Source organism: Bombyx mori, chromosome 21 (genome assembly GCF_030269925.1).
Source record: "Bombyx mori chromosome 21, ASM3026992v2".
Classification (NCBI taxonomy): domain Eukaryota; kingdom Metazoa; phylum Arthropoda; class Insecta; order Lepidoptera; family Bombycidae; genus Bombyx; species Bombyx mori.
The window spans coordinates 10987642-11008779 of NC_085127.1; the positions used below are offsets into that span (position 1 = coordinate 10987642).

Sequence of the window (21138 nt, forward strand, 5' to 3'; positions counted from 1 at the left end):
TTCACGGTGAAGGAATAACTTCGTGTAATAAAAATCAAACCCGCGAAATTATAATTTGCGTAATTACTGGTGGTAGGAGCTCTTGTGCGTCCGCACGGGTAGGTGCCACCGTCCTGCCTATTTTTGCCGTGAAGCAGTAATGCGTTCCGGTTTGAAGAGAGAAATAACCACTATATTATACAATTGAGACGTATACACCTCATGTCTCAAGATGGATGGCGGTAATCACGGACTCCGGTAGCCACTCAAGACCATATTCTATAACATAGTTCAAGAATTTTATGGATGGTAAACATGACAAAGAAAACACCGCCTCAATATATTTATTTACTAATAGATTAAATATTTTATTGAAACTTTTACAAGATTCAATAAAATATTTACCATCTTTTAACGAAAACCGTTCTGAAGTAAAATGACTCCGTCTATCATATTGCTTTCGGTGACTTAATGGCGAGCACCGCCGTCTCTACGAGAAAAGAATACCGCTAATTAATCAAAAGTTGCCTTCCCTTGATTTCCATAGAGAATTTACATTGTTCATTACCGATTGACTGACGACACGCAACCTGTTGTCAAGCTATGTATTCATATTGAAAATAGGATAGACAGTGTACTGTAATATAAACTTACAGACGAACTTTTAGTAATATTATTTAACAAACGTCACGTTACAAAAAACTCGACAAACTTTTTATAGACCCTTTATCATAATGATGTTGCTTTTTCCATTAATATTTAGATCCTGAAAAAAAAAAGGTTGGCTACTGTGGTGATGTTAATTTTATTTACATATAATTTAAGATTAATTTAAAAGAGTGATGTTTAATTTAATATATGTATAAAATTTTATATACTACATAAAGGCTTTCTCCTACATCAAGATCTTATTGAATTAACGAAAACGTACAGGCTTTTCAATTTACTTTATTTATAAAACTCAAATAATTTATGTCAGGATGTATTAGTATTACGAAACTGGTAGTATATCAAAACATGAACCTCTGTCCTATTTAATATGAAGTCGGTTGAAAAAATAACAACGTTTATATTCAAACATCAATTTTGTAGACATGTTTGTTGGATAATCTGTGGTTGTGTTTTAATTATTATTGTTAACGGAGCTACATAAATACAATTAAACTTATTTTTGGCATGTTCGTGTCAAGTCAATCACAATTTCCAAGTAACGCTGGACCACCCGCGAACTTTGTCTAATGGCTGCTTTTGTGCGGCGCTGTAATTCGAAGGATTGAATTTTTGTTTGTCGTATCTCGTTTCATTTTTGCAAGAAACCTTCCCGCTCCCCCTATTTGTAATCCCTCCGAGATTAATGTTTGTCGAGTTATTGAAACCCGTTTCGAAATCCTAAGCCTTTTTAGTTGATTTTTGACGGGGATGCTTTGGCGTTTTTTTTTTTTTTATCCCAAAAATTATACTGGTCAAAGCCACCAGCGATCAATTTTGATGTATTGAAAACAAGTGAAGAGAAAAACGTAGTACTAGGCTGCACTAAAAGTATCGGGAATGGAATATTTCCACTGTTCCTGTCATATTAAAATCTTTTTAATTGAAAACTCCTTGGTTTTAAAAATCGAATACCATTTATTTATTTAAAAAAAGATTCTTGGTCTTGTCACGAGGTTTTGTCAAACTTGTTTAGTCGTTGAGAAAATGGAATTGACTCGAGAAAATTCAAGAGCGATGATTTATTATGACTTTCGAAGTGGTTTAACACAAAAACAGTGTGTTGACCGGATGATTTCTGCATTTGGTGATGAAGCCCCATCCAAAACCACAATTTATCGCTGGTTTGCTGAGTTTCAACGTGGACGTGTCAAGCTCAGTGATGATCCCCGTCAAGGTCGTCCAAAAACTGCAGTCACCCAAGAAAACGTTGATGCTGTGCGTAAGCTGATTGAGGAAGATCGACATGTGACATACCGCGAAATTCAGGCAACTTTAGACATTAGCATGAGTCAAATACAAATAATCTTGCATGAACAATTAGGTGTAAAAAAGTTGTTTTCCCGATGGATACCGCATTCGCTCTGTGAAGAGCAAAAAGCGGCTCGCGTTACTTGGTGCGTCAGAACTCTCGAAAGATTCCACGCAGGATCCTCAAATGCTGTATACAACATTGTATCAGGTGATGAATCCTGGATATACGCGTACGAACCCGAAACAAAAAACCAGTCACGAGTTTGGGTGTTCGAAAATGAGTTAAAGCCAACAAAAATTGTTCGTTCACGGAGTGTTGCAAAAATGGTCGCCACGTTTGTCTCCAAAACCGGTCATGTTCCGACTATTCCTCTTGAGGGACAAAGAACGGTTAATGCAGAATGGTATGCTAGCATTTGTTTGCCACAGGTCGTTTCTGAACTCCGTAAAGAGAACTGCAACCGCCGCATCATCCTCCATCACGACAATGCGAGTTCTCACACCGCGCACAGAACAAAAGAGTTTTTAGAGCAAGAAAACATAGAATTATTAGACCATCCGCCGTACAGCCCCGACCTAAGCCCTAATGATTTCTATACTTTCCCTAAAATAAAGAATAAATTGCGTGGACAGAGATTTTCATCACCTGAAGAAGCTGTGGACGCCTACAAAACGGCCATTTTGGAGACCCCAACTTCCGAATGGAATGGTTGCTTCAATGATTGGTTCCATCGTATGGAAAAATGTGTCAAATTTCGCGGAGAATACTTCGAAAAGCAATAAATACATTTTTAAATAGTAATGTTGTGTCACTTCGTTAATTCCCGAAATTTTCAGTGCCGCCCTCGTACTTATGTCATAGGTACTTACTAATCTCATGTGTTAAATTGACAAACCAGATTGATCCAGAAGAACCTACAGCATCGACCTTATGTCGTAATCGTTTTGGTACCATTTTGTGATTTCTATAATTCTCAATAAGCACTTAACAGAAAGTTTATCTACGACAATAAAAAGAGTTAATTACATGATTTCCAAAAGTACCGGATACACTATACGAAATAATCTATAACTTCCTTAAGTTTATGAATAACCTAATAAATAGCATTATCGCACGGGCAACCTTTTACGCGATCTGGTGCCTTCTACTTTGCCCTGAACGACAAGGCGCTCTATGGATTCATTTCCTCCCCAGGAGATGGCCCAAAAAATTATAGTATGGGCCCATTCATGAGCGCCAATAGACGCTGCCTAATGCCGATGACCAAGCCAAACTGGCAGATGGCGGTTGTTCGCATAAGTGGACCAGGCTGGCCACAAAGGCCCGCCACAATATCTGTCCACAGCAATGATACTGAATGACGACCACGACCGCTCTGAAAAGAGTGATACGACAAAGGAATAGCATTATTCATAAGGCGCTATCAGGGCTTTATAGGCCCGCTATAGGAAGACTGTTAAAATCGCTTATTGATAAATAATATTTTTTTTATTGCTTAGACGGGTAGACGAGCTGACAGCCCACCTGGTGTTAAGTGGTTACTGGACACCATAGACATCTACAACGTAAATGCGCCACCCACCTTGACATTAAGTTCTAAGGTCTCAAGTATAGTTACAACGGCTGTCCCTCCCTTCAAACCGAAACGCATTACTACTTCACGGCAGAAATAGGCACAGTGGTGGTACCTACCCGCGCGGACTCTCAAGAGGTCCTACCACCATGAATATAAATAATATCAATGAAACCGTTCTAACAACAGCACTTATGTAAGTTTTATTTACGAATAATTTCAATGCTTATTAACAAGTAATTCTTTATTTACTCGTATTATTGTACCCTTTAAGAAAACTTACTATAAAATGAAGAGATATTGATTAAGAAAAAAATGTTAATGTAGTGAAATGTCTTTTAAAAGTTTTTCATAAGCAACAAGATTTCCACCCGTAACGTTCGTTCCACCTGCGAAACTTTCCAAAGAACATTAATTAATTCGAGCTTCAACGAATGCTTCGAATCAGAGTTTTATTTGTTCGAAAAGACATCGGAGAAGGGAACGAACAGCCCGCGCTGCTGTTACATCGCTAATTAACGAGCGAACCAGTAGCTCCGTTTTATTGTTGCTTAATTGATTTTAAAACAACTTCCTCCCTTCTGCGGATAACTTGGAAAATATGTCTTATTGATCTTAAATATTCATTGGGACAGTATTAAATTTTATTTCTTAGCATTTGTGCCTACGGTAATCAAAGGACAGAATATACCATAGTTAACCATATTTTCAAGATAACTTTACATAAACACCAATTCCGAACGATAACATTCGGACAGTCGATTTACTGAATAATATCATTCGCTCGGTGGAAGAGCTTACGCCTTGTCGATTCCTTCAAACACTAAAGAATTTATGATATACTAGCCGTATTCGCCCGCTTCGCTGGGCATTTAAAATTAACATTATTATTTATTGTCATTATTATTAGGGAGTCCAACACTCATATAAATATTAGCCTATCCATTAAGTACATGTATTTTCTACATGGATATCAGGTTTCAAGTCAATCGGATGCATGGTTCAGTAGTTATAATGGAATATCTGTAAAAACGACTGTAGATTTATATATTAGAATAGATTAGTAAAGGTTAGTAAAGTTTTTTAAGTTTTCTTAATGAAACATTTTGATGTAGAATCAATGTGAATAATTCAACCAACGAAACATACACTAGTGATTACAATAGTCGACTACAATAAATATGTAAATCAAGTTAATCTACATCACTGAATATTTTCGCCTTAAAGTGATCACGGTTACCACTAATAACAGTATATTGAAATCTTTATAAAATTACTAGCTGACCCGGCAAACGTTGTCTTGCCATATATAAGATTTCTAGAGAATTTCTTAGTGTAGAAAAAAATTACTAACTTATTGGAAGTGTATAAGGATGTGGAATATGAGTGAAAAAGGCCTGGAGCGCTGTGAACGATGAGGGAATGTTGTTTAAAAATAACAAAATATCAAACATAAAAAAAAAAAAAAAAAAAAAAATTAAAAAAAAAAATTTGTGTGAACACCCCTTATCACTTAAAGGTTAGAAAAATAGATAGTAGCCGATTCTCAGGCTTACTGAATATGCATAAAATATTTCATGAGAATCGGTCAAGCGGTTTCGGAGGAGTATGGGAACGAACATTGAGACATGAGAATTTTATATATTAGATGAAGACTGGTAAAAGCTGCCCACGTGCTTTCTAGCGATCTCCAACTGTATGGAAAACCAACATTAGTTGGTTTTCCATTCAATATATCAGGTATTTATGTCAATTGTGAAATTTACTACTTACTGGTACCACCGTCCCGACTATTTCTGCCGTAAAGCAGTAATGCGTTTCGGTTTGAAGTGTGGGGCAGCCGTTGTAAATATACTGAGACCTAAGAACTTATATCTCAAGGTGGGTGGCGCATTTATGTTGTAGATGTCTATGGGCTCCAGTAACCACTTAACACCAGGTAGACTGTGAGCTCGTCCACACATCTAAGCAATAAATAAAAATTTGTTATCAATATATGTATATATTTAATCGTGTTTAAGTGTGTGTCAGTCTCTGGTACCCACAACACTAGGTATCCTAATCAGGGTCGCATGACAGCGTGTAAATTGTTAAAAAAAAAAACAAAATAATTCAAATGTCTCAAGGTCGGTGTGTACATTCACCTAGCGGTGATTATGGACTATAGTATCTACTCAACATTAGGTAGGCCCGGAGCTTAACTACTTATGCAACAGTGAGCAGTACTCACCATCCCGTGATCCGTGCGCTTGTGTGCCAACAATGGCACAAGAACATTGACACTTTGTTTTTATTTACTTAATTGGGAAACCAACAGTACAAAACAAACATATAGTATATTAAAAATTAGCTAAAACAATAACGAAATATGTTCGCACCGTCAAAATCACATTTATGTAGAAAGTGAACAAAGGGATAAAAAGAGAATTTTATAAATTAAAGTTTACAAAAAAAAAAAACGAAAAGCAACACGATATGCAGACATGTACATCCACCTCTATTTTATGTGTAAACATGTGTATATATCCTTTAAAACTTAATAATACACATCGGACCTAACTCACCTTAAAAAATTATCCAAAATGGCGTTTCTATATGCTACGAGTGATAAACAAAAGATGTCAGCAGTCAGTTTGTTATAACATCATTAACATCACAATTATCGAACCAAGAAGAATTTAAGTACTTAAAGCTTCACTTTTTTTATTTCGTTTTATTGCCCTTGTAGGCAGATGAGCATACGGCCCACCCGATGGTTAGTGGTTACCATCGCCCATGGACTTCAGCAATGTCAGAGGCAGAGCCAAGCCGCTGCCTCCGTTAATCTCGCGTATCTTATTGTAATTATATGATTGTAGATGTTTCGATTGATAAATGTCAACTCATCTCTCACCACGATAACTGTAAAGTATTCCAGTCAGTAACAAACGTAAGATTAAGCCGCATTTATTTATTTATTGCTTAGATGGGTGGACGAGCTCACAGCCCTCCTGGTGTTAAGTGGTTACTTAAGCCCGTAGACATCTACAACGTAAATGCGCCACCCACCTTGAGATATAAGTTCTAAAGTCTCAGTATGGTTACAACGGCTGCCCCACCCTTCAAACCGAAACGCATTACTGCTTCACGGCAGAAATAGGCAGGGTGGGGACCTCTTGTGAGTTCGCACGGTGGTCCCTACCCGTGGTACATACCACGAGTTTTAAATTTTTATTTTTTTATGGCTTAGATGTGTGGACGAGCTCACAGCCCACCTGGTGTTAAGTGGTTACCGGAGCACATAGACATCTACAATGTAAATGCCGCCACCCATCTTGAGATATGAGTTCTAAGATCTCAGTATAGTTACAACGGCTGCCCCACCCTTCAAACCGAAACGCGTTACTACTTCACGGTAGAAATAGGCAGTGTGGTGGTACCTACCCGTGCGGACTCACAAGAGGTCCTACTACCAGTAAATATAGTTTTAATTATGTCTATGTCTCGCGAAAACCGAAGAAAATACCAAGTAATATCATCTGCGATTCGAACATACTTTATAATTTGGAAATCAAATGGAATGACAGCTTACCTTCAAAGTTTTAGTTAAGTCTCACAGCTATCAATTCATTAAAACCTAATGCTAAATTAGTAGCCTTTTTAGGAACATTGCTGGCACGGAAAGTTCTCACTCTTGACATAACATAAGTTTATACGGAGAAGGAGTGCAGTAATGTGGAATTCAAATTACATATCTATCACAAACACATAAAATAAATATAAAAACGTTTGGTATAAACGAAATTCGAAAGTCCTAAAAAATATAAATAGTTCAAATCTAGTCACATCGCAAGTAACACTTTTCACTAGAAGTACATTCGACGCTTGAAAGGCAAACCTGACTAAGCGAGAATGCGTGAACTTTACAGTAGACTAATTTAAAGTTGAAGTTAATTTAAAATATACATGAGAAATACCTGAAAAAAAAATCTATTTTAACGAATCTAGCTGTAGGATTGAAATGATTTTAATAGACCTAGAAATATATATTTTTTTCGCATCGAATATGGTTATTGCCTATCATTTATGTACAAAGCAGTTGTTGTCGCTTAGTCACGTTTGCCTTTCAAGCGTCTATATGTTGTACTTTAATAGAAAGATAGAAAAAAACACATCTGCTTCAATTGCGCGACCGATACAGAAATACGAAACGCTTCGTACTCGTCGAGGGACGTACGTTAAATGAAATCATAGGTTAGCGAACAAAACCGCTAAAAAGCTTGGGGTGCTTTCGACCCCTCGGTACGGAATAATTATATTAGGTAACCTCGTATTTAACCGCGTGTACAGCACCCCGTCTGACGCTCAACGAATAACACCTAAGTATTTGGCGGCATGAATTATGACCGGTCGAATTTCGGAAATTAAAATCGTAATTGATTGTCTTTTCGGTTGAATATTTACTACAGTGAATACGGACGTTGGCTTTGATACAAGTCAAAATCACAGTTTAATTCAAACTAGAAACTATAAGCTTTAACATTATTTTGGTTCTATTGTCAAAGAATATCTATTATACTTCTATAATCACAGATTTCGCTAAGACTACACTATATACAAATAATCCGCCAATGACCAGGTGGTACAGCTGATGGCGGAGAATTCGAGGCTTCGAGCACTACTTCAAGCCCAACAGCAGCCTGATGATGAGGCTTCTGCTTCGAGTAAGGCAGCGGCGTCGACGCCGTCGCCCGCGTTGCCCCGGGCCACTGGGTTGCGAACTCCACCGGCCCATGTACCGGCAGCGACGTCATGTATCGCCGGGGCGCCTCAGAAGCGCCGTTCCCCGGCGCTGACTGGCGATGGGTGGCCTGTGCTGCCGCCACCGCGCGCGGCTGAGCAGCGGCCACGTCTCCCGTCGCCGCGCACAAGGGAGATGACCGCTACCAAGCGGCAGCAAGCACTCGTAGGGCCACGGGAGCTGACTGGAAAATTCAGCCTGGACGAGGTCATCAGTCGCACCGTCCAGGTTGTATTAGAAAGGCTGGACGGCAGGCTGGCGGCCCTCGAGGCGCAGCTCATTGCTCCGGCTGACGCTCGGCGACCGGCATATGCCGCGGTGTCGGGTACTCCAGCCGCTCGCCCCGCCCCCGTACGGGCTCCAGCCACTAGGTTGGGCCCGGGACGGGATAGAACCAAGCGGGGGGGGGGGCACCAACGCGAAGTGCCCATCGCAAGCACCCCAGCCTCGTCCGCTGCCTCCGCCCCCGTCTAACATGGACGAAGGGTGGAACGTGGTGGCCCGGCGGGGTGCCAAGAAGGCTCCACCAGCAGCTGCACAAGTTGGTAGAGCGCCAGCGGCTACAGCGGCTCAGGTTGCTCCCCATCAGGGTCGGGCGCCTGTAGCCGCTAAAAACAAAAACAAAAAAAAAACGACGAAGAAGCAACCGCGCGCGCCGCGGTCGGCGGCAGTGGTCCTAACGCTGCTGCCGGCTGCCAAAGCTAAGGGCATGACATACGGAGATGTCATTGCTCGGGCGCGCGCGGCAGTTGACCTGGATGAGATCGGGGCGGGGGAGGGCCTCCGCTGTAGGCAGACAGCCAATGGGGCCAAACTGCTAGAATGTCCCGTTGCCGATAGTCCCGGCATCGCGGAGCGTCTGGCGGCAAGGCTCCGTATGGTCCTGCCTGAAGAGGAGGTGCGGGTGCATAGGCCGGTCAAGATGGCCGAATTGAAAGTGACCGGCCTGGACGACTGCACCACCAGGGAGGAGGTGGCGGCGGCCGTCGCTGCCCAGGGCAACTGTGCCCTGCAGAACATAACAGTAGGCGAGCTGCGCTCCGGTTATACCGGGGCTGGTTCCGTGTGGGTTCGTTGCCCGGTGGAGGCGGCCGTTGCCCTGGCTGCTCCTCCGCCCGGGAGACCGTCGGGGGATCCGGGCAGGTTGCGCGTGGGCTGGATAGCAGCCCACGTGCGCCTGCTAGAACCGCGTGCCTGGCGGTGCCTAAGGTGCTTCAGCACTGGGCACTGCCTCGCCAGGTGCGTGAGTGCGGTTGACCGCAGCGGACTGTGCTTCCGCTGTGGTCAGCCTGGACACAAGGCGGCCGTGTGCTTGGCTGCGCCGCATTGTTCGTTATGTGCGGCGGCCGGGCGCAAGGCTGACCACCGGACCGGGGGCAAGGCATGCCCCCCGGCCGGCAAAAATGCAATTAGAAATTGGCGCCGCCAAGCTAAGCGTCGCCAAAAGAAGCGGTCGGCCGGGGGAGCACCGGCTGGCACTTTGGCCCCCGCTGAGGCGTTCGAGCCCGATAGCGGGGACAATAGAGTAGGGGAGGGGGCGATGGATGTGGTCCAGGTTTAATGGATCACACCTATCGCTTCCTCCAAGGAAATTTGAACCACTCCGCCGGAGCTCAGGACATGCTGCTCCAGACTATGGCGGAGTGGTCAATTGACGTGGCTGTGGTCGCCGAGCCGTACTTCGTTCCCCCAGCGGACGACTGCTGGTTTGGGGACGTTGATGGCTTGGCGGCCATACATATAAGAAGATCCGCGATGATTCCTCCCCTGGCGATGGTGACCAGGGGCCCCGGGATCGTCGCGGTACAATTAGAAAATACCGTCGTGATCGGGGTGTACTTCTCTCCAAATCGGCCTACCGTCGAGTTCGAGCGGTTTCTGGACGGGCTAGAGGTGATCGCTCGTCACCTCTCTCCCCGTTCGGTATTACTGGCGGGGGACTTCAATGCGAAGTCTGTCGCTTGGGGTTCCCCATCCACGGACGCTCGTGGTAGGCTGTTGGAGGAGTGGGCGGTCGCGGCCGATCTCTGTATCGTTAACAGGGGCTCGGTCGCGACATGCGTGCGGTGGACGGGAGAGTCTATCGTGGACTTGACGTTCGCGAGCTCGTCCATCGCACAGCGCATCCTCGGCTGGGGCGTGGTGGTGGGGGCGGAATCGTTGTCGGATCATCGGTATATCCGGTTCGATCTTTCCGCTCCCACGCCAACACCGGCCGCAGGCGCTCGCGGGGTTAACCCCCCGCGGAGTGCATCCCGGTCATTCCCTAGGTGGGCATTGAAGCTCCTGAAGAAGGAGCTCCTGGTGGAGGCCTCTATGATGGCGGCGTGGACGCCCATGCGCCCACACCCTTTCGATGTGGAGGCTGAGGCCGAATGGTTCCGCGGCGCGATGCACCGCATATGCGACGCCTCGATGCCCCGGGTCGGCCCTCGGCATTGCGGACGGCGGCAGTCGCCCTGGTGGTCGCCTGAAATTGCGAGATTGCGTGCAGTCTCCATTCGGGCGAGCCGCCAGTGTGCTAGACACCGCCGTCGCCGTCACCTGCGGCGCGACGACCCCGTCGCGTTCGCAGAGGAGGAGACCCGGCTGCACGGCGAATATCGCGCTGCGAAGGACGCCCTGCGGCTGGCCATCAGGCGGGCCAAGGAGCAGAACATGGAGAGACTCTTGGAGGCGCTCGAAGCGGATCCATGGGGGAGCCCGTACAGGCTGGTGCGCGGTAAACTGCGCCCGTGGGCCCCCCCTTTGACTGAGCGACTTCAGCCTCAACAGCTGCGGGACATCGTTTCGGCGTTGTTCCCGCAGGAGCGGGAGGGTTTTGTTCCCCCCGCTATGGGTGAGCCGTCGGACGCCATCGACGGCGAAGCCCCTGCTGAGGTGCCCCATATTACTGGGGCAGAGCTCCGTGTGGCCGTTGTCAGGATGACTGCAAAGGACACGGCCCCCGGCCCGGACGGAGTCCATGGTCGGGTGCTGGCTTTGGCCCTCGATGCCCTAGGGGACCGGCTCCTGGAGCTATTTAATGGTTGCCTGGAGTCGGGGCGGTTTCCGTTGCTCTGGCAGACGGGCAGACTTGTGCTGTTGAAAAAGGAGGGGCGCCCGGTGGATACAGCCGCCGGGTATCGTCCTATCGTACTGCTGGACGAGGCGGGAAAATTGCTGGAGCGTATTCTGGCTGCCCGCATCGTTCAGCACCTGGTCGGGGTTGGACCTGACCTGTCGGCGGAGCAGTTCGGCTTCCGGGAGGGCCGTTCGACCGTGGATGCAATTCTTCGCGTGCGGGCCCTCTCGGACGAGGCTGTCTCACGGAGTGGGGTGGCACTGGCGGTGTCTCTTGACATCGCCAACGCATTTAACACCCTGCCCTGGTCTGTGATAGGGGGGGCACTGGAGAGGCATGGGGTGCCCCTCTACCTCCGCCGGCTGGTTGGCTCCTATTTGGAGGCCAGGTCGGTCGAATGTACCGGGTACGGTGGGACCCTTCACCGTTTTCCGGTCGTGCGTGGTGTTCCGCAGGGGTCGGTTCTCGGACCCCTCTTGTGGAACATCGGGTACGACTGGGTGCTGAGGGGTGCCCTCCTCCCGGGTCTCCGCGTTATTTGTTACGCGGACGACACGTTGGTCGTGGCCCGGGGGGATGATTATAGAGAGTCTGCCCGTCTCGCCACAGCGGGAGTGGCCCTCGTCGTCGGGAGGATCAAGAGACTGGGCCTCGACGTGGCGCTCAGTAAATCCGAGGCCTTGTGGTTTCACGGGCCGCGGAGAGCGCCACCTGTCGACGCCCACATCGTGGTTGGGGGCGTCCGGATAGGGGTCGGGGTGCAATTAAGGTACCTCGGCCTCGTGTTGGACGGCCGGTGGGCTTTTCGTGCTCACTTTGCGGAGCTGGTCCCTCGATTAATGAGGACAGCCGGTTCTTTGAACCGACTGCTCCCGAATATCGGGGGGCCGGATCAGGTTGTACGCCGCCTCTACGCTGGGGTGGTGCGATCGATGGCCCTGTACGGTGCGCCTGTATGGGCTGAGCCGCGCAATCGGGCTACTATGGCTCGGTTCCTGCGCCGGCCGCAGCGCACCGTTGCTATCAGGGTCATCCGTGGATATCGCACCGTCTCATTCGAGGCGGCGTGTGTGTTGGCGGGGACGCCGCCATGGGAGCTGGAGGCGGAGTCGCTCGCTGCCGACTATCGGTGGCGCAGTGAGCTTCGTGCTCTGGGCGTGGCGCGTCCCTCCAAAAGTGAGCTGCGGGCGCGGAAGGCCCATTCTCGGCGGTCCGTGCTCGAATCGTGGTCGAGGCGGTTGGCCAACCCCACGTGGGGTCTACGGACCGTCGAGGCGGTTTACCCGGTCTTTTATGACTGGGTGAATCGTGGCCGAGGACGCCTCACCTTCCGTCTGGTGCAGGTGCTGACTGGGCACGGATGCTTTGGAAAGTACCTGCACCGGATAGGAGCTGAGCCGACGACGAGGTGCCACCATTGTGGACACGACCTGGACACGGCGGAGCATACGCTCGCTGTCTGCCCCGCTTGGGAGGTGCAGCGCCGTGTCCTTGTCGCAAAGATAGGACCAGACTTGTCGCTGCCTGGCGTCGTGGCGTCGATGCTTGGCGGCGACGAGTCTTGGAAGGCTATGCTCGACTTCTGCGAGTGCACCATCTCGCAGAAGGAGGCGGCGGGGCGAGTGAGGCAAAGCTCTCCTCACTACGCAGAAACCCGCCGCCGCCGAGCAGGGGGTCGGGACCGGGGTCCCGTCCGTAACCCGGCCCCCTAAGAGCTTCGGGCTCCACCCGCTTTGTGCGGGGAGGAGCTTAGGCGTGGGGCAGCGTGGTAGGTCGCGTTCCCCCGACCGCTCCGGGGGAAGGTGTAGCGCGGCGCTATCAGTCGGGCTCTTGGCCCGTCGACCGAGGGAACCGGCGGTCATGTTGCTGGCGGCCGCCGGTCCGGCGTCTGGGGGACGGCGGGATGGATGTAATGTGCTTTGCGTAAACCCTGTCCCGCCGTCTCAATAACTCCGACTGGGTTCCCACCCGGTCCGGGGTAGGGCGCCGGCTGTGAGCGGCAGGAGTTTTTAGTGAGGTTCGACTCCCACATACCCCACCTGCCGTGCGGGTGGGGATCCGGCGATTTTCTCCTGTGGAAAAAAAAAAAAAAAAAAATATATATACAAATAATATTAAAGACAAACAATTTTAATCTATTCTCAGTTTGACCCCAGACTTCAAAACAATAAACAAAAGAGTACTACTATACCTATGCGCGTGTGTGTCAAATACTTGGTAGACTGTATAATATTTTTTTTTATTGATTTAATATATTTTTTATACATATTTTTTTATAAATATTAACATTCTGCAATCCTCTATATTCTCTATAAGTGTAAAGTGGGAAATTTCATACTCCTCCGTCCGCGCAATTTTCGTAAAAAGGGGCGCAAAGTTTTTGCTTCACGTATTAATAATTGAAATAACGGCTATTGCTTATTGCAGACGACTGTTATATGGCAGAAACAGAACGATACTTACGTTATTTTGGGATGACATCAATTCTTAAGAAATACGTTATTCACTTAAGTAGAAATAAAATGAAAATCTAAATCTAATCTAAACATGTATGATGGGAAAGCGATGGAACTTTCTCGATCAACCATTTGATTAAGGCCAAACAGAACCTCATGTAAAACTTTATATTTCTATTCTATTAGCCCACAAACGTCCTCGTGGACATAGGCCTCCCCAAGCCTCGCCACAAAGATCAGTCCTGCGCTGCTTGCATCCGGCGGATCCCCGCGAACCTCATAGGTCAATCAATAAATCGGTCAATTTAATGGAAGGCCTACGCTACGCCTTTATTTATATAGGTTATACATTTTTAAATTACTGTCACAGACGAACAATTAGCAAAAATGCATCCTATATACTAAAAACATTTTGCACTTTCGTGAGACTACGATTAATATTGGAATTGTGTAAAAAAAACAACGTAATACGCAAAATCAGTTCACAATTAACGCCTCAATTAGCGTAACGCAATATATTCTCGACTAGAATCGCTTAATATTACCAACAGTAAGATGATCCCCCAAACATTTTCACGTTAAATAGATGATATTGTAAAAAAAAAATGGCGTTGATAATTTCATTATCAAAGTCTTATACAAATAAAGGGACGCCTTTGCCGCCAAATGCCACGCCAATTTACGTAACGACGACAATTCGTTCCGGTATTATTGCGTGGGCGACAAAAATGCCAAACTGTCAAGCGTTCGGAACTGGAAACCAATTCGACCCCACCTAATAATATAAATCATTAAAAGTTACTGTGAAATGTGCGGTCTTTTTTGGTGCTATAGATCGGTGGCTTACCATAGCCCGTAGACATAACAATGTGACAAGAAAGAAGAAGAAGTAAAACTGTCGAATCTACAAGCTCCAGTGTCTCTCCACTTACAATGATATTAGTGTCTACTTGTCTAACATTAGGTGTGGTAAATTTTATACATTTTGTTGTTTCAGTAACCACATGCCATAATCGAATTCATGATTTCGTTGTAGAACTATCTGACCTTGAAATTGTTGGCATTAATGCTCCTAGCAAATTGGTAGAAAGATAGTAATTTCTATCAACAGATTAATTAGAAAATTAGGTTAGCTGTTACCTCTAAAAAATAATTTTCGAAAAAATTCAAAAACCGTTGTTAATTTTATTCCAATGCTAGACTTGTATTTTGGAGCAATGAAAATAAAACCGCCTATTGTTCAAGGATCGTGCCCTCCTCTGTGAACGAAATTTTTGGCAGGATTTCCAGATTTCGCATATTTAGCAAGAAAATGAGATCAATTGGAGTTTCAAAGTCATGTTTAGGTTATCTTCGGATTATTCGTACAGCTTACTCGAATAGTGGATCATTATATTGAACTACAAATTCAGAATTGAACCTCCAATCCCGGGTGGAACAGTTTTCACATGTCAAAAAGGACGATAAAAAAACTTGGTTTTTTTTATTTATTTATTGTCTAGACTGGTGGACGAGCTCACGGCCTACCTGGTGTTAAGTGGTTACCAGAGCTCATAGACCCCTACAACATAAGTGCCACCACCCACCTCTAGACATGATTGCTTCTGATGAGTTTCAAATTGTATTTTTGCGGGTTTCATTTTTATTACACGATGCTATTCCTTCACCGTGGAAGTCAATCGTGAACAATTATCAAATACGTATTTCATTAAAAAAATTGGTACCCGCCTGCGGGATTCGAACACCGGTGCATCGCTGGATACGATTATACCGGACGTCTTATCCTTTAGGCCACGATCACTTCAAAATTAATCTTAATTGATAAAATTTGAAGTACGCGTATTTTCAAACTTCACTTAGAACCAAAGAGACCAAAGGGAAGCAAACTTCGAACCCGAATGACACAAGTCCTCATTCCGATTATGAACACACAAAGACGACTATCAAACAAAGATATTGTAGCCCCAAATTCTGAACAAAGCATGTCAGGCGCATCACATTTTCATGTAATGCTACAATTTACTAGGATATAAACCTTACGGACCACGTTCAAGGTAGCTTTTGAAAAGCAAATACCAAACCAATACAATAGTACCGTTTTCTATATCTTCTTGACACTTATTTAAATGGCTGTAAGAACTACAATATTGAAAGATAAATTAAAGTGTTATGGTAAAAAATGATTGACGTATGAACAATGACAGGGTCGTTGCAATAGTCATGGGGAAAGGGTGCATTTTATACGCACATTTATGACAACTAGCAGCATTTCAAGTGTTAACTAGAAGATCTTTTTTTCAATAAGTAAAATCAAAAATGCGTTATTACAGTCATTATGTACGTACACATTTCACTTCATTTTTATTCCGAATTTTGTATTTTCATTTTAAAATTAATCATTCATTTTTAGAACAACAAATAATCCAAGCTTTTATCTTATCTTATTGGAAAAAAAATTTAACTTTAACCCTAAATAAAGTAAGTGTTCCTTTTTTAAACAAAATAAAACAGAATGAAACAACAAAAGCTATCATGGAATTGAGAAAATTTGTAAAAATTAAAAAGTAATAAAAACCCAAATGAGGAGTGCTTTCAATCATCGCTGTGACGCGGGGTGGTGAAGCGGGAGTCGCGTCACATGAGATTAAAAAGTTTACCAGTGTCTCTCCCACGGAAATTAGCATTTTAGCCGTGGGCCGAATTTGCATACCGTCCCATCTAATTTTTGTCTTTTGTTGTCATAAAATCTCCGAGGATCTCCGAAAATGAACAGATAAAATCTCCTTATTTAATCGTACGGAAAATACGGTCATACGTCCACGAATAAATGAGTAGGTACTAAGTAGCCTATTTTTTCTATCGCGAAGCAGTTAGTGAAACAAGCGTTATACAACAACAAAAACATCAACCATATTTCTCAAGGAGATAGACAGTATTCACATTGCCTTGCCTTGTCTATGTCTGGTTTGCCGGTAACTATTTAATATAAGAAAGAGCTGTGAGTACGAAACTAGGCACGCTTGTTTTATATGAAAATATATATTTATATAAAACTATAATATCAAGAGGCTTTGCATATCAAGAGGCATGTCCTAAAAATATAAGAAGCTTAAAAATCAATCAAACGAACAAAAAAAAATCCCCGTATTTCCTGACTTAAAAATCACTTTTCAATATATATTATGCAAAAGTACTTTGCGGAAGCCTAATTGTAAAATGAGAAGCGAGACAACCATTGTCGGAGCGGACGAGAAAAAACGTGAAAAATGTCGAGACGACGCGGTAAATGGACGAAAAAGTATCCCCGTTCCTATTTCAATGTAGCTTCACTTACATAAATTAATGGAGTATAATTTCTTTGTTATATTTCTAATGAAATGAAAGCAAATTGTTCTTTTAATCGATTTATTAATAGCTGAAAGTAAATACATTGGATTTTTAGAGCATAAATGTTGTCTTTGAAATCGTATCATATCGACAAGACGTATATAGGTATCGATACTTTTTGGAAATTCCGACAATTTTAACTGTTAGCTAGCGTAAGCGTGGCATTTCTCGAACTCTTTTTACTGTTATTCTTGTTTTTTGTTTTAAACAAAATATTGTTGGTACGATACATATTATTTGGGAAAGTTCCGGGGCTGAAGACAGGTAAGTATGTATATCCGACAATTCCTTAATCAACAACATCGAAAAAGCTTTTTCTAAACAGAGTTTATTTTCTCTTTCCAATTCTCGTATCACTTTTAATCTCCTATCAGTATTACCCGGTCACCGTCCTCGTCGAACCCGTCGCTTGCGACGAAGGGCTCGACGAGCGAACTAACCCATAGACACAGCCCACTGAGTTTCTCGCCGGATCTTCTCAGTGGGTCGCGTTTCCGATCCGGTGGTAGATTCTGCGAAGCACTGCTCTTGCTAGGGTCAGTGTTAGCAACTCTCCGGTTGAGCCCCGCGAGCTCACCTACTAACGTTAGGGTGAAGCTGAAATAGCCTCTCAAGGCTATCAGCATAGGTAGGGAAAAAAAAAAAAAAAAAAAAAAAAAAAAAAAAAAAAAAAAAAAAAAAAAAAAAAAAAAAAAAAAAAAAAAAAAAAAAAAATCAGTATTACCCCACTTTCTGCATCACGACCTAATATTTAAATTAGAACCTACTATTTTGTGCAATAAATATTAAATAAATAAGATAAACAGTGTTTAGCTTCAGAAGTCTAAATTCAGCACCTCATCTTCAGATAAATTAAGATACACTTTAAATATTGTTAAATTAAACTTACGTAGACAAATTTTTTGCATTTCCATTTGCGCCGAATACTATCGTATATATATACTTGTATCTAATTGCACATTATCGAACTGCAACATAAAGATAAACGCTAACCGCAAAGCCGTCGGCGCTTCGTCACAGCTGCCACTTAATAATTTAATTTCACATTTCCCTCCCTCTTTTCACGGCTATCTTTATACACCTTGATCTAAAATCGTTTCACGATCGATAGTTGCAAACCGTTTATAGGATGTAGGGATTTTATTCACTGTCTGATTTAATGGTGGTAAGGGTTTTTTTTATTATACTAGAGGGTTGAACGTGTTCACAGAGCAACGTGGTTACCAGAGGCCTTAGAAAGCATAACGTCAATGCCAACATCCACTTTGAGTAAGTCGGAATCTAGATTGTATTGTACATATAACGACTATCACACTCTTCCTACCAGAAGCGACTTACTTGGTGGTATTACCAATGTCGTAGGGCTGAGCATTTTAATAATAATAGTTTGACTATTAAACAGAAAATACGAAAAGTACCGCTACTGAGTTTCCACCAACCCACCATAGGAGCTGTACTGACATATACTGGTGGTAGGACCTCTTGGGAGTCCGCACGGGTAGGTACCACCACCCCGCCTATTTCCACCGTGAAGCAGTAATGCGTTTCGGTTCGAAGGGTGGGGTAGCCGTTGTAACTATACTGAGACCTTAGAACTTATATCTCGAGGTGGGTGGCGCATTTACGTTGTAGATGTCTATGGGCTCCAGTAACCACTTAACACCAGGTGGGCTGTGGGCTCCTCCATCCATCTAAGCAATAAAAAAAATAAAAAACCCTATATTTGAAATACATTACTGCCTAGCTCGTGCACTCGTTAACATAATTCACTTTAAAAATTGAATCCATTGCAGTGCGTACCCCGTCTAAAAACGATCTTCAGTTTTCTATGAACTTTATTTAATACAAAATTAAGGTTATTTTAAAAAGGCAGAAGAAGAATATGTAACTAACAGAAAATATGCAACAAGTTTTTTCATTCTTACTCAAATAATTAATTCAGCGGAAATCTTATAAGTGCTAATAATATAACTGATTGACTGACTTACCAGTTTTTATTTTTTTTTCACAACAAGGCAAAGAGTTTCGTATACAGGAACTCAATGCAAAGCAACAATCTTCCGGTAGGATCAGCAACGTACTGCCGCAACCCGCTAGTTCACCGCCGCCCAATCCAGTAGGCGGAGCGAAGGCTGGGCGGGCCGAAGACTGGCAAATCAGCTTCATTCGAACACTTCTTTTCTTGTCTTATCGAGGAGTAGAGTGGTCAGCAGATAAGTGGGCAGCTTAAGCAATTTGTCGCGTTCTTAAATAAGTTATTGTATAACCCTAGATTGTGGTATAACTGTAGTGGATGCTGAAGTTTCGCGCCGCTATGTATTCGATGAAATTACTTGAATTTTTTAACTAGCAACATTGCGAACGTCTTCCCGCGATTTGTTTCTAAAAAACTTGCGTTTACCCTCAATACGTAAATAAATCACATTCAAATTGGTTCACCCAGTGTGAATAACACCATTATTAACTACGAATAATTTAATTTAGTTTAAAAAAATCTTTTTTAAAACTTTGATTGCAATAAAAAAGCCCTCTACATATCTTATTTTATTAAACTGTTTCCTTAGCGACGTTTTCCGGCTCTTCTGTATCACTGTATCATCGCATAAGAAGGACTGGACTTATATAGTACTTTTTATGTAGATACGTAACGGCCGAAATAAAAATTTTAAATACAGAACTATTGGAAACGCTGTCCGAAAACTTCTAATATTCACACAATCTTCACTAATTATTTTTATTGAAAACCCGTAGAAACTATCTCTTCAACGAACTGACTTCTTTGTTTTCCTATCATTTTATACTACAACTACGCAACAAAGTATAGGAAGCCGTTTTATGAAGAAAAAAAACTAGCCACTAAATTAATTTAAGAGCGTAAGGAACCTTGACTTCAAAATTGAAAAAAAAAAGTTTGTTGAATATTCTTGAAATTTGAATAGAAAAGCAGCTTTTGCTTGAGCGCAAGCAAAGAGGAAACATTCACTACATGTCGCAGAGCAAGGGTTTTTAGAATAGAGAACATAGTCAATTTTGTATTATTTTTTACTCTGATTAACCATCGCTATATTCTGTTTTTTGTCTTCATAGCCAAGCTTATGGTCATTTAACGCGTCCGGGCTAGTCTATATACAAGGCCGTGGGCATTAAGCATATCAAAAGCTAGAAACAATGAATGCAAAATTGCGGACACATTTAACACACAACGCTTACATAGTCGGCCGTGTTCAGCAAAAACAATCTCACATAATTGAAGTGGCCTCCTTAATAGGATTAACTCGGGAGAACAAATCTCAATGAGCTGCCCGAAATTTGAATGCGACTTATTATAAATCTCCATATGTATTCTTCTTCTTTAACGTCCCCTCAATGCTGAGGATCGCGATCAGATGTATTACCAGAGTACCCACTTATGCGGACTTGTTGCACGGATAACAATTTATAATCTTAGGTACATGACGCTAACTTAGTTGGGTCCTCCTCCTCGCGTCATTTCCTCACTGCTGAGGGTCGTAACCATTATATGTCAACAGGATTTTGCTCCTTATAATGTCCCGCCAGCGCCTCCGATCATTGGCCGCATGAAGGGCGTCGTGGAATGGGATCTGGAGTGTGGTGCGGATTTGGTCGAACCACCTTGTCGGACTGCACCCGCACGGTCTCTTTCCCTCGATCTTCCCTGTCACGAATAGTCTCTCTAAGCTATCCGGTGTTTTCCCAGCAATATGACCGAAGTACTCGAGTGCACGGCGAAGGCAGAGTGTGGACAGTCTAGTCTTGATCTGCAGTTGGTCTAAGATAGACAGATTGCTTCTCTTCGCTGTCCAAGGTAACCAGAGCATTCTTCTCCAGCATCACATCTCAAAAGCATCCACGCGTTTGCGATCAGCCGCTTTAAGGGTCCAGTTGGGTAGTGTAATATAAAAGGATAGGACAACG

General features: G+C 43.8%; 1 protein-coding gene across 3 annotated transcripts in view; it reads right to left on the reverse strand.

The window, feature by feature from the left end:
* Positions 1–20043, reverse strand: part of LOC101744999 (uncharacterized) — a 40053-nt gene extending 20010 nt beyond the window's left edge. For 2 of the 3 annotated variants that reach the window (XR_009975964.1, XM_021350280.3), the window contains exon 1: positions 19191–20043. The gene's annotated coding sequence lies outside the window, so the exon portion shown is untranslated. Of the gene's footprint in view, positions 1–7086; positions 7716–19190 lie in introns of those variants that run through there. The other variant, XM_004929730.5, reaches the window with a different exon arrangement.
* Positions 20044–21138: the final 1095 nt, after the last annotated feature.